The following is a 13,859-nucleotide window of genomic DNA, read 5'->3' as shown; positions in this document are numbered from 1 at the left end:
AAAGTCAGACTGTAAGAAATAAGATGAGACACCAAGACAGATGGATTCATGAGCATTAATTGAGCCTAAAATTAAGGACACTCCATAGGCAATAATTACACACTATAACACATTAGGGCTTTAGATATGTGTGAGAAAATCTTTAAAGCATTTTTATATGTTGTGAACATGAGAAGCTTTATAAATCATGTGAGATGCATTAATTAGTTGCGGGTTGCCAGGTTGTGAAAAATGTCTGTTGAGTTATTAATTAAAGGTAATGAGTTTCTAATAAACCATCATCTCTACATTTTTAAAGGAGCAGAGTGCATTTACATTTACTCAATTGCAGTTTTGAGGCACTCGAGTTTTGGCGTTTCATTGTACATTTTATTACTCCATGTGTAAACTCTATCAGGTACGCTTGTGCACTTTAATGTGATGCACTGCAACGTATCTGCCACAAAGTCTGCATTAAGGAAGGTTGTATTGTTTGGTTTTGTTGACACTGTCACAGAGGTGTTAATTCAGCTGCATGTTTATCACCGAGGTTGTGGTTAGTGGTGGTGTTGCACTTGGATGGTGATAAACTTTGGGAAGTGGCCACTGAGTGTAGGAAGCTGCAGTTGCATCCACGCTTGTGGATTTTGCACACAAAAACCTATGAAGGCCCTTTTAATGTCATGTAATATTACAGTTTAAACAACAGTTCAGGATAGCTGGGCACATTTTCAACCCGAGCCAGAAGCTGTGCAGAGTCCAGCGTGGTACGAGTGCCAAAGACTCTGCAACCCAAGGCAGTGATATCACACCTTGAAGACCCTGGAGATGCTGGCCCTTGTCCATCTCCACCCCCTGTCGAATGCATCAGTGGACCTGCTGGCATTGGCATTGGCATCTCACTTGGAAAAGGCTGGGAGCACTGTGAGGGACAAGGTGGCGTGTACATGGGTGGACCGCCACCTCACAGCACGGATCATGGACTGCATCACCAACAGTATGTGAGGAAACAGGGCTGTGAGTCCAGCATGGTTGTCCGCAGCACAGAGGCCCCTCAGGGGACAGTCCTGGCTCACTTCCTCTTCACCCTCTACACTGCAGACTTCAGGCATAACTCAGCTACCTGCCTGACGACTCAGCAAGCGTCTGCCTACTCACAGGTGGGGACCACGGTGAGTGCAGAGAGCTGACCCAGGGATTTGTGGACTGGTGCCAGCGGAGCCACCTCCAGATCAATGCAGGGGAAAACAAAGAGCTGGCAGGACTGACAATACAAAGGCTGGAGCAGGCTGGAGCAGACTGGATCTGTTTTGGAGTGTGGGGGGAACTCATGAGAACCGTTTTCGACTCTGTGGTGGCACCAGCCATCGTCTATATAGACAGGATGCTTCACCCTAGATACTGCAGGTCCTTCCTTCCTGTCAGACTTTACCATCAACACTGCTCTCAGTAGAACACACACACAAATACACACACACACACAGAGACACTGACAAAGTCACTCATGCACAGTATCATTGCATATTAAACAATATTAATACTCACACTTCTCAGTGCTACAATGTTATATTCTACCATTGTCTGTTTACTCTGCTTTATTAGGGACACGGGGCAACGTCCCGAGTCACTTATTACTATCCCGCGCGTTTCTTCTTCTTCTTCTTCTTATTAGGGACACGGGGCAACGTCCCGAGTCACTGGCTCCTACAGCTATGAAATAGCTGTGTATTGCACGGAATGTTCGTGCTAGAGTGCGTGCTAGAGTGGCACAGAGTCTAAAAACGATCTGAAAATCTTCTCTTTTTCTCGTCGCTACGGCCACAAATTACACTCTACACGCATAATTTTGGGATCAGTTTGTAGACAAACTTGTCCTCTTTCGTGTGATGTCCTCGAAAAAGCCGAGAGACTTACTGAATTTAAATAGTGAGACTTTTTGTGCAGCCAGCTCCCTCCTGCTCTCCCATTAAGTCCCATGTTAAAATTCAGAGCTGTTTTGTGAGCAAAGCAGAAATGCCTCCTGTCTTTAGATCGCCATAAAACAAAAAGTTGTTGTGTCAGGAATAAAACGAGGAGATGGTCGGACTCAGGAAGTTCTCGGGAGTCCGATGATCTATAGTACACTCTGATACGAGGTACGGTTCTCTCACCAGAGGATTTAGTTCGGGAGGTTCGCCGAACCCAAATCTCACTGCATACAATACAAACTCCTGTTCTCTGAGTCGCAGAGTCTTTTTAAGTCGACCATTTTGTCATTTTTCTAAAGAATATCTGGACACAAAACACACGTACATCTGGCCCAGACTTGTCCGCATCTCACAGTGTAATCGGTTTTTTGATAGCAGCTACGGTTTTGACACAATCGCAAGTTGTTCGGAAGAAACCGACAGCGAAAAAGCCGCTTTTCAAGGGAAGAGTTTAACAGGTGCAACTGTCATTTACACACACACCGGTCAATAACCCACGCACACACATCTGCAGGACAACAAGCCTGAGAATGATTATCTTAACGAGCTCAGTCAAAACAAGGGCATTGTTTGAAAACAATCTCTGTCCAACAAACAGTTAAACTCAGCTTCAGAAAGCACTTTGCCAAAGAGTTTCAGACAATAGTCACACAAATGCACACACAAAAAGGGCTAACCAACAGCTAAAAAGTGATTAAAAACAAGCACGTCAAAACTGAACAGGAACAGGTAAACAGTGGGAGAGGTGCAGAGGTAATTATCAGCAGGTGGGGCAGAAGTTACACACGCACACAAACACACACACACACACACATTCAGACACACATATACCAGACACATCTCCATGTAGGAGCTGGTTGGGCTGCTTGTGTAGTTCAAGCAGACACACACACACAAACAGACGAAGACACACACATATGCAGTCACACACAATGACAGATACACAAACACACACACACACAGACAAATGCATAATGAAAAATCCCATCCCCCCGCCCCCTTGTTAACGCCGTTAGCTCTATTAGCTCTGTTAGCACAGTTAGCTCTGTTAGCGTTAGCGCCGTTAGCTCTATTAGCGCGGTTAGCTGTTAGCTCCGTTAGTGTTAGCTCTGTTAGCTCCGTTAGCATTAGCTCCATTCATGTTTATTGATTCAGTTCATTAATTCATGTTAACAGAGACATGAAGCAGAGGAGAGAAGCAGACACAGACAGCTGAGGTGATCAACAGAGACAGACAAGGAGAAAGCCACAGAAACAGACGAAGACACACACATACGCAGTCACACACAACGACAGATACATAAACACACACACACAGACAAATGCATAATGAAAACCCCATCCCCCCGCCCCCTTGTTAACACCGTTAGCTCTATTAGCTCTGTTAGCACAGTTAGCTCTGTTAGCGTTAGCGCCGTTAGCTCTATTCGCGCCGTTAGCTGTTAGCTCCGTTAGTGTTAGCTCCGTTAGTGTTAGCTCTGTTAGCTCTGTTAGCATTAACTCCATTCATGCTTATTGATTCAGTTCATTAATTCATGTTAACAGAGACATGAAGCAGAGGAGAGAAGCAGACACAGACAGCTGAGGTGATCAACAGAGACAGACAAGGAGAAAGCCACAGAAACAGACGAAGACACACACATACGCAGTCACACACAACGACAGATACATAAACACACACACAGACAAATGCATAATGAAAACCCCATCCCCCCGCCCCCTTGTTAACGCCGCTAGCTCTATTAGCTCTGTTAGCACAGTTAGCTCTGGTTGCGTTAGCGCCGTTAGCTCTATTCGCACCGCTAGCTGTTCGCTCCATTAGTGTTAGCTCTGTTAGCTCCGTTAGCATTAGCTCCATTCATGTTTATTGATTCAGTTCATTAATTCATGTTAACAGAGACATGAAGCAGAGGAGAGAAGCAGACACAGACAGCTGAGGTGATCAACAGAGACAGACAAGGAGAAAGCCACAGAAACACAGCTCAGAGCAATTCATTAATCAGGGACTGACTGCCTCTGATATCTGCCGTTTTCTCACATTGCAGCCTTTTTCAATTGTCCGCTGCTTCGCCATAGTTTCTCCTAGAGACTTCATTCAAACTTTAAAACGTAGATAATTTTGTCGGCTCCAAATGACCCTCGGCACATTTTGATATCTCTTACGGTTTTCGAGCTATGACCATCGAAGGCCGACGTAAGACGCGAACAACTGCGATAAATTTCCCATAAGAAATGAATGGGGAAATTTCCTCAAATTTCAGCCTTTTTCAATTGTCCGCTGCTCGGCCATACTTTGTCCTAGAGACTTCATTCAAACTTTAAAACGTAGATAATTTTGTCGGCTCGAACACACCCCGTGTCCCTTTCAAAATTTCCCAGGGGGAATTTTCTAGTTAGGGACACGGGGCACGCTCCGAGTCACTTATTACTATCCCGCGCGTTTCTTCTTATTATTGTTATTTTTCATCCTCCAAATTTTCGTCCCTAAACTCACCCCGCAGCTTTGAGAAAACCCTTGCAAATTATATATCAAAACGTGCGGTTTGATCGGGATCGGTGTGCTACGACGCGAAAAACTGCGATAAATTTCCCATAAGAATGAATGGGACGGGCGAAAAAAAAAAGATGGAAATTGGAGTTTTTCAAACGTCTGTAGCTCAGGCATACATTCACCGAGAGACTTCATTTAAACTTTAAAACGTAGATAATTTTGTCGGCTCCAAATAACCCTCGGCACATTTTGATATCTCTTACGGTTTTCGAACTATGACCATCGAAGGCCGACGTAAGATGCGAACAACTGCGAAGACTTTCCCATAACAAATGAATGGGGAACTTTACTCAAATTTCAGCCTTTTTCAATTGTCCGCAGCTCGGCCATACTTTCTCCTAGAGACTTCATTCAAAGTTTAAAACGTAGATAAATTTGTCAGCTCAAAATTAATACCGGCACATTTTTTGATATCTCTTACGGTTTTCGAGCTATGACCATCTGAAGACCATCAAGTTTCTCACAAAAATGCTCAGAATTTCTCCCTCTACAGTGGGTGATGTCATAAGTTAGAGTGAGACAGCTGGTGAGAAATCGCCTGAAATGTGTTTCTAAAATTGCTGTAAAATCCAAACGGTGAATAGGAGACACATAATTTTGGGATCTTTTGTAGACAAACTTGTCCTCTTTCATGTGATGTCCTCGAAAAAGCCGAGAGACGTACTGAATTTAAATAGTGAGACTTTGTGTGCAGCCAACTCCCTCCTGCTCTCCCATTGACTCCAATGTAAAAATTCAGAGCTGTTTTGTGAGTAAAGCAGAAATGCCTCCTGTCTTTACATCGCCATAAAACGAAAAGTTGTTGTCTCAGGAATAAAACGAGATGATATTCGGACTCAGGAAGTTCTCGGGAGTCCGATGATCTATAGTACACTCTGATACGAGGTACGGTTCTCTCACCAGAGGATTTAGTTCAGGAGGTTCGCCGAACCCAAATCTCACTGCATACAATACAAACTCCTGTTCTCTGAGTCGCAGAGTCTTTTTAAGTCGACCATTTTGTCATTTTTCTAAAGAATATCTGGACATAAAACACACGTACATCTGGCCCAGACTTGTCCGCATCTCACAGTGTAATCGGTTTTTTGATAGCAGCTACGGTTTTGACACAATCGCAAGTTGTTCGGAAGAAACCGACAGCGAAAAAGCCGCTTTTCAGTGAACAGGTGTAACTGTCATTAACTGTCATTTACACACACACCGGTCAATAACCCACGCACACACATCTGCAGGACAACCAGCCTGAGAGTGATTATCTTAACGAGCTCAGTCAAAACAAGGGCATTGTTTGAAAACAATCTCCGTCCAACAAACAGTTAAACTCAGCTTCAGAAAGCAGTTTCGCAAAAAGGTTGAGACAGTAGTCACACAAACACACACACAAAAAGGGCTAACCAACAGCTAAAAAGTGATTAAAAACAGCACGTCAAAACTGAACAGGAACAGGTAAACAGTGGGAGAGGTGCAGAGGTAATTATCAGCAGGTGGGGCAGAAGTTACACAGGCACACACGCACGCACACACACACACACACACACATTCAGACACACATATACCATACACATCTCCATGTAGGAGCAGGTTGGGCTGCTTGTGTAGTTCAAGCAGACACACACACACAAACAGACGAAGACACACACATATGCAGTCACACACAATGACAGATACATAAACACACACACAGAGACAAATGCATAATGAAAACCCCATCCCCCCGCCCCCTTGTTAACGCCGTTAGCTCTATTAGCTCTGTTAGCACAGTTAGCTCTGTTAGCGTTAGCGCCGTTAGCTCTATTCGCGCCGCTAGCTGTTCGCTCCGTTAGTGTTAGCTCTGTTAGCTCCGTTAGCATTAGCTCCATTCATGTTTATTGATTCAGTTCATTAATTCATGTTAACAGAGACATGAAGCAGAGGAGAGAAGCAGACACAGACAGCTGAGGTGATCAACAGAGACAGACAAGGAGAAAGCCACAGAAACACAGCTGAGAGCAATTCATTAATCAGGGACTGACTACCTCTGATATCTGCAGTTTTCTCACATTGCAGCCTTTTTCAATTGTCCGCTGCTTCGCCATAGTTTCTCCTAGAGACTTCATTCAAACTTTAAAACGTAGATAATTTTGTCGGCTCAAAATGACCCTCGGCACATTTTGATATCTCTTACGGTTTTCGAGCTATGACCATCGAAGGCCGACGTAAGACGCAAACAACTGCGATAAATTTCCCATAAGAAATGAATGGGGAAATTTCCTCAAATTTCAGCCTTTTTCAATTGTCCGCTGCTCGGCCATACTTTGTCCTAGAGACTTCATTCAAACTTTAAAACGTAGATAATTTTGTCGGCTCGAACACACCCCGTGTCCCTTTCAAAATTTCCCAGGGGGAATTTTCTAGTTTATTATACTGTTTACTTGGTTATCATTGCTTACTTATTTTTAACTTACACTTCTAGCTCTGACACTATCCCCTTTGCTGATGTAACACTGCAAAGTCCCTGCCGTGGGATTAATAAATAACTATGATGTAGAGTAGTTAAAAATGTTAACTGTGTAACGATGATCTGTAATCAAATCTTAAGTTAAAGCCTTTTTTGCAACAATTCATCAATACTTTAATTACACATGTTAACAAGACTGATGCAGCAGAGTCAGCTGCTGAGCTAAAAAAGACAAAGCAAGGGAGATGCTGGAGGAGGACAAACAAAACAACCTGGCAACCCAAATGCTGTTATTATTGGCCTGTCAGCCATCTGCAAAGAATTAGTAAATAATTTATTAATCATTGAGAAATACATTGATTTTATCATATAAACTCTTTATAAAAGGTTCCTTTTTAAAGAGGTCCTGAATAATTTGCAGGAGTGAAAATGAATAATTAATTATTTTGTATTATATTGTGGTTAAGAACAGGGAAACTGACACCCGATTAGCTGACACAACTGTAGCAGAGCTTCAGCAGTAACCTGGCCTAACCTAATCATGTGTGGTACTACAGGTGTATCTGCATCTCATGACACCACGCTGATCAGCTGTTTAAGTGCGAAAGGCCTGCGGACCACATACTCCCATCACTTCAACACTGCACAGTTAATCAGAGCACAAAGGAGCTGGAGTTCGGATAACAGACCTGGTTTTGGTGCAGGTTTTAAAGAGGAGCAGCACTAATAGTAGGTGAAGAGTCGCCTGCTGTAGCCGTGTTACATAATCACTTTTATCTGAGGTGTCCGTCCACCTTTCAGCTCGAGCCCTGAAGGTTGATATTTGATTTAAATGCACCAGTATTGATTGTTTTTGCTCTTCGCTGTCACTGTGTCTGAAGGCTGCATGTTACCCACACTCTTTTAGCCCTTTCCTGTCGCTGTCCACCTGCAGAGAACAACAAGAACAAAAAATGAATATATAAAAACAGGAAAGAAATCACCCATACCAGATAAACAAAACATTTATCAACCCATTCCATTATTTGTGATATTATCTTTGTTAGTGTTTTTATACTGATGATAAATCAGGAAATTTTTGAAACATACAGATGTTCTTTATCATCCCGTCATCATGTCATCTTCACAGATACCCAACTTCAATAAATTAATTTGTTCATTTATTTAGTTTTTGAAAGGAGTGAAAGCAAAAGCAGAACCAGATCACATTATAGACCAGAATAGTTGGTCTTGTGTTTCCTGTGTGTCGCTGATTTATTAGTCTACTTATTACAGCGGTGGCACATGACTGAGTGAGTTTACTCCAGCAGACCCACGTAACTACATTAATGATGTCTTTGCACTTTACTCTGCATGAGCATTTCCATTTTATTCTACTTTATACTTTTAATCCATTATGTTTGTTTGACAGCTGCAGTGGTGGAAAGTAACTAAGTACATTTACTCAAGTACTATACTGAGCTCCTTGTACTTAGCTTGAGTCTTTCTGTATACTATACTGCACATCTTATGCATGAATGCACCAGTAATGATAATGTAATTATATAATAATATAATACTCTCAGATACCATTTTCGTGCATTAAATATTTTTACTTGTGATGCTTTAAGTACATTTTCTACACTTTCAGCAGAATTCAGGGCTTTAACTTGTAATTGAGTACTGTCACAGTACACTATGGTAATGCTACTTTGACTTAATGTGGCTATTTTGAATTAAATTGATGCATTTTTATATATAAAGTTATCCAATAGTCATAAACTTTATCAAGCAGTTATTTTAAAGGTAGGATTAGTACTTTTACTATCATCCCACATCTCTCACCTTTGCTTTTTAAAAAACATTATGTTGTAGTTTGTATCTTCTTTAGATCACTTGCTTTATCGCCATGAAACAAAGTAAAGACAGTTTGTTGTTGTTTGTGTTGTCATGACAGCAAGGTGTTTGCACCTGTGTATGTCCTTCACTAGATGGAGCTAAAGCACCACCAGATGAGGAGCAACTTGAAAACAACAGGCGCTGCAGAAGAGGCTGACATGAACCTGTCACCGTGCCTGTTGATCATGTCATGAGACGGGAGTTTTGGTCCTTTTCACAGACACATTTTAATTCTGTGGCTCTGTGTGAAGGACACATGTGTCTATACATTAACACATTTTCAGTTTATCGCCTATTTATTGAGCATTTTTTGTTACAACGGCTGTTTTATTGCTGTCTACAACACCACATGCTGACAAGTGATAAGAGGGAATTAAATGATTCCCTTTGCCTTAAAGGATGGATTTAAAAAAAAAGCACACCTTTATTTCCCCTTGCAAAGATGGAGCACTCTCAACATGCAGTTGCAGCTGATGAAGATTTAATCTCTCTCCTGATGAATGACCCACTACTTCTCTGTCAGAGGCTGCTGAGGCAGGCTGGCCTGAATACAAGGAAACAGCATAGAAGAGTGCAGAAGATCTCTGGTGAGAAGTCATCAAGTCATCTGATATGCAGGTCATCAGGAGAGAAAACAAGACTAAACAAAGAGACACTTCATATTTTATTGCGTGATAATGCAAAATGAATGCACCGGAGTCAGATCGACGCTGCAGAAACCTTCATTTTAATGAGCTTTTCATGCTGTCTCATATTTTGTTCTGAATCTGGTGTCAGCTAGCAGGCCCTGTAGATATCAAGGAGCCACACACTCATAACAGCAATGTCATCTTTTTATTTGGAATTCTGAAGTAATTCAAGTACATCCACTCAAGTACAACTTTGAGAATCTTTCTTATCTTTCTCATTATCTTGTTTCTAACATGGGGGTTGCAATGCAAATTTCATGCTCAATGACAATAAAGAATCTTGAATCTTGAATTGAATCTTGAAAACAGCAACCTAGAGGTCGGGGCCTGAACTAATGGAATAAACTACCTAACTTTATATAAAGTATTTAAAACTAGCTCCACCTATAACAGTCCGATTTATGCATTGCTGAACAAGTGCTTTTACTTTTGATTCTTTACAGTGAGTATATTTGGCTGATCATACTAATTGCAATAAAGTGGTATTTTCAGTGCAGGAGGAGTGTTTTGATACTGCTGTGTTGGTGCTTTTACTCAAGGATCTGAATACTCACCCAGCACTGTCGAAAAGAAACAGCTTGCATCAGAGTTATGAGTTTATGGCTTTCTCTTCTTTTGGAATCAGAAAACATGCAGCTGCCATTTATTTGGTCTATTGCCAAACAACTTCCCTGTGTTTTGAGATTTCTCTAAAACAGAAAACACGCAGAAATCCTCACTTATGCTAAAGTCGAATGCAAAGCAATATACATTCTATAATATAGAATGTATATTGCTTTGTATATTATGGTACTTTTTAAAGGGGAACATTGACTTGATTGGCTTTGGCTGTGCCTTAGTTTTGTTTGTTAAAGCTGTCCATCCTCTCACTGCTCAGACTAAATTGAGCTCATATACTCTAACTTTGCGTGGCCATTATTTCTCTCTCTGTTGCTACGCCCCCCCCCCTTCGGTATCTGAGCAAGCTGGAGAAGTTGGAAATACCATTAGGACGGGCCCCTGATGAAAACCCCTTAATGGCTCTGCAATCTGGGTTGAGGATGGGGGAAAAGACCTGGCAGTGCAACCGCACACAAAGCCATAAAGCTTGATGTAGCTGCCTCTCATCGAGCATCTGCAGCGGTGGAAGAATAACTGTCCCGGTGTCTGCAGACCTGTTGAATTAAAGGGGGCATTAACTGCTGCTTCCTCTGCATTATTAATGGCCAGCTCCATTCCTGAGGCCATTATGCCTCCTATTTTTCCTCTTGCAATTTCCTGGTAGACGTCCCACTGTCTTCAAAAACACTTCCGTGGTGAAGGCGAGTGAGGGTTCAGGCGGAGGGCTCGCACTTCTCCCTGCAGGGTGCTGTTATTTTAAGCTGAGCCACCACAATCAATGTCGGACCACGGAGCCCCCCCACAACTCTTGTTTCCCGTGTGAAGTGAAAGTAATCACAGGACGACAAGCATGGGATGATGAGCTTTATGCATGCTGCCACCTACAGCAACAAGACCTAAAAAGGCAGTGAGGTTTCCTCTGTGAGCTGCCAAATCACATGAGACCTCAAACGCAGCGGATGTGTGTTTCTCGAAGCTCAAAGAGACAAAACCAGAGACTTTCATTAGATTTTGATGCCAGGCGCTCAGTAACCGGGATTACCTCATGACTCACCTCAGCTGCCACCTACAGTACATTTGTTGTTGAGCTCTCTCGAAGACTTTTAATGCGGCCGGCTTTATCTGCTCTCACACAGCTTGAGACACCTTACCTCACGCCTGACCTCATCCTGTCATATGATTTAATGAGCAGAGCTGTGTCACAAACCACAGTGTCAGGAGGGTGACAGGATAGGTCTATACAATGCACCAAAGATTAATGAGGTCATCTCCGCTGTCAGTGTGTGTATGAGGCAGAGAGGGAGGAAGAAAGGAACTTGATGACTTTGAGAATCGTATCATAAACTGTGTAAACAGAATAACAGCCTCTCTGTTCATAAGCAGCTATGAAATGATGTGGAGTCTGGCTCTGGTCTACATATCTGCTTTGAATGTTAAAGCTCCGTCCAGTCAATGATAATAGCCCCACATGTTTTGTATTCGGTCCCCTGGGATTTGTGCTGTCTGCCCTTTGAATCTGTGTGTGTGTGTTTACGGAGATGGCCTTGGCTTTATGATGATAACACTCTCTGAGGGTGTCCAAAATCAATCAAATCCAAACCCAAACGCTTGCCTCCCGTCTCCACAGGCTGTTTCAAAGGTTGGTATTGATTAGTCCTGCCTTTCGGGAGGGGTCTGGGGGCCAGATGAAAGAGACTGCTTGAGAAATGGAGAGATGATAATGCAATTACTGCGGGGGGAACCTCTGTAGACTGGCCAGTAATGCTTGAGGAGGGCGGAAGTTGAATGTCAGAGACAAACGGATGTATTATCATAAACTCGGCAAGTAGTCGGGAGCCTAATGCATGTCATAACACTCAAGTTCTTCAGAGGAAGGGACAGTACACAAATTATTCGAGGAGGAATGAAGGTCATTTCTGTTTTGCAACCATCAGGAGGAATAAAAATGGCCTCCCCTAATACTAAGTTGGTCTTGCTTTTTTGGGAGCGCAGAGGAGGGTGTTTTATTTATTTCATTTTATTGTTTTTACATTTGTAAAATCAAATATCTGCAAAAAGAGATCAAAAGATGGCGTTCATGTGCACTATGCAGCTGCCATATCCAGCTGATACGGGGGTGGGGTGAAAATGCTGCTGCCCTTCAGCATGGAGCTGTTGCTTGTTTCCGGTTCACTCGCTTGGTGGCTATAATGATGATAATAACCACTTATTTAGCAGCTCTTTATTTAAATGAGAGTGGCTCACCATTTTTGTTACGTTCAATGCTAATATATTGCTTTGAGATCCTGGAGGGAGAGGAGTGAAGTGGATCCAAAGGAAAGGAAAGACTATATCAATAATGCTGGAGAGAAAAAAAACATTCAGCACACTTCCCCACCCAAATAACTTTCACGTAGTCCCTAAATATTTTATACAGCATACCCACTGACCCAAAATAGCTTTAAGGACTTCTCAAAATATCAGCTTCACATCATAAACTGGCCTCTTTGTTTTTTTTCCTCAATAAAGGCAAATGAAAATGGCTAAAAATTAGATTCAATCTATCAATCGGCCTAAAAAGCCACAAAAAATGCTGGAAATTGAGGCAATTTGTCATGAATTAAGCGGTATTTATGGGCCAAGTTTTTCTCTGCTGCTATAAATAGTGTGCCGCTGTCTGCACAGCCGCGCAGCCATCATCATGTGGAGCTGGATGACATTAAAAAGCCTGCGTCACAGGCCTCCACTGGGTGGCGCTGCAGCACCAGCGCAGCACCACCAGCCTCCAAGCGCACACACACACACACACACACACGCTGCGATGAATCCGGCTGCTCTCTCATCCCTCGGACACCTCTAATCCATTTCTCCAACTGCACGAAGACGTTGCCAAAAGCCAACTGCAGCCCGCATCTGGCAGGAGGATTGTAAGCAAAGCAAAGCGAAGCGAAGCGTCATGCCTGAATGCGGAAAGTATGAGTGAGGGTCCGGCGCGGCGTCCGGCTGCTGTGGCGCTCTGGCGGAGGGGAAGTTGTGAGTCAGAGCCGGAGGACCAGCAACTTTTATAGACTTTCAAGTGCGCCGCCTGCAAGTAGCAGCAGCCCCACTTCAGACTTGTTTCCCTCAGGGATTGCGCGCCCGGACGGCTCCGACATTAGACCAGTGTTTTCAGGTTCTGTGCCGTCGAGGGCGTCTTGAAGCGACGAGGACATGGCATTTCTGTTTTTTGGGGTTGACAATGGAGAATAAATGAAAGGGACGTTTCAGGGGATTAATTGACAGCACAACGACAGGTAGGTTGGAAATCACCTCCCTCTCACTCTGAACGTGAAATTGCGCACATTTGTAGCTTTTGCGACCCTGAGTTAAGCAGAAATACAAACAATTTCTGGTCACGTGTGACTGCGAAACAGCCCAAGGAGCCAAACCTATGAATAAACTAAGCCCATCCATTGGGATATCGATCGTCTCCACTATGATAAATACTTATTAACTTGTGAGACGTCAGCAAGCTGCTGCAAACTAATGAGTGAAAGTGGCGTGCAGGTGCAGCCGTGCGCTGGTTAATGTTGAGCTTTCATGCCGTCTGAGGATCAGATCTGTGCGGCAACATGAGATCATCACCGACTGCTTAGATGAGATAAAAATCAAGTTTGCCCTCAGAGGGATCTGCCTGCCGGGGTTGGGTGCACGAAGGCGCCCGAGCAGCTCTCCTCTGTGTGCAAACCCAAAAAGAAACTTTTTTTCTTAAGAATCATATTTATATAGAAGGCAATTGA

General features: G+C 43.1%; 1 protein-coding gene across 1 annotated transcript in view; it reads left to right on the top strand.

Annotated features, from left to right (window-relative positions):
- Window positions 1-12,904: 12,904 nt before the first annotated feature.
- tafa3a (TAFA chemokine like family member 3a) overlaps window positions 12,905-13,859 on the top strand; it is a 91,528-nt gene continuing 90,573 nt past the window's right edge. The window contains exon 1 of the mRNA XM_041957870.1: window positions 12,905-13,373. The gene's annotated coding sequence lies outside the window, so the exon portion shown is untranslated. The remainder of the gene's footprint in view (window positions 13,374-13,859) is intronic.

The sequence above is a fragment of the Chelmon rostratus genome, chromosome 2, assembly GCF_017976325.1.
Source record: "Chelmon rostratus isolate fCheRos1 chromosome 2, fCheRos1.pri, whole genome shotgun sequence".
NCBI lineage: Eukaryota > Metazoa > Chordata > Actinopteri > Chaetodontiformes > Chaetodontidae > Chelmon > Chelmon rostratus.
The sequence above is the reverse complement of the archived record's forward strand: the minus strand, read 5'-3'. Positions and strand labels throughout refer to the sequence as shown.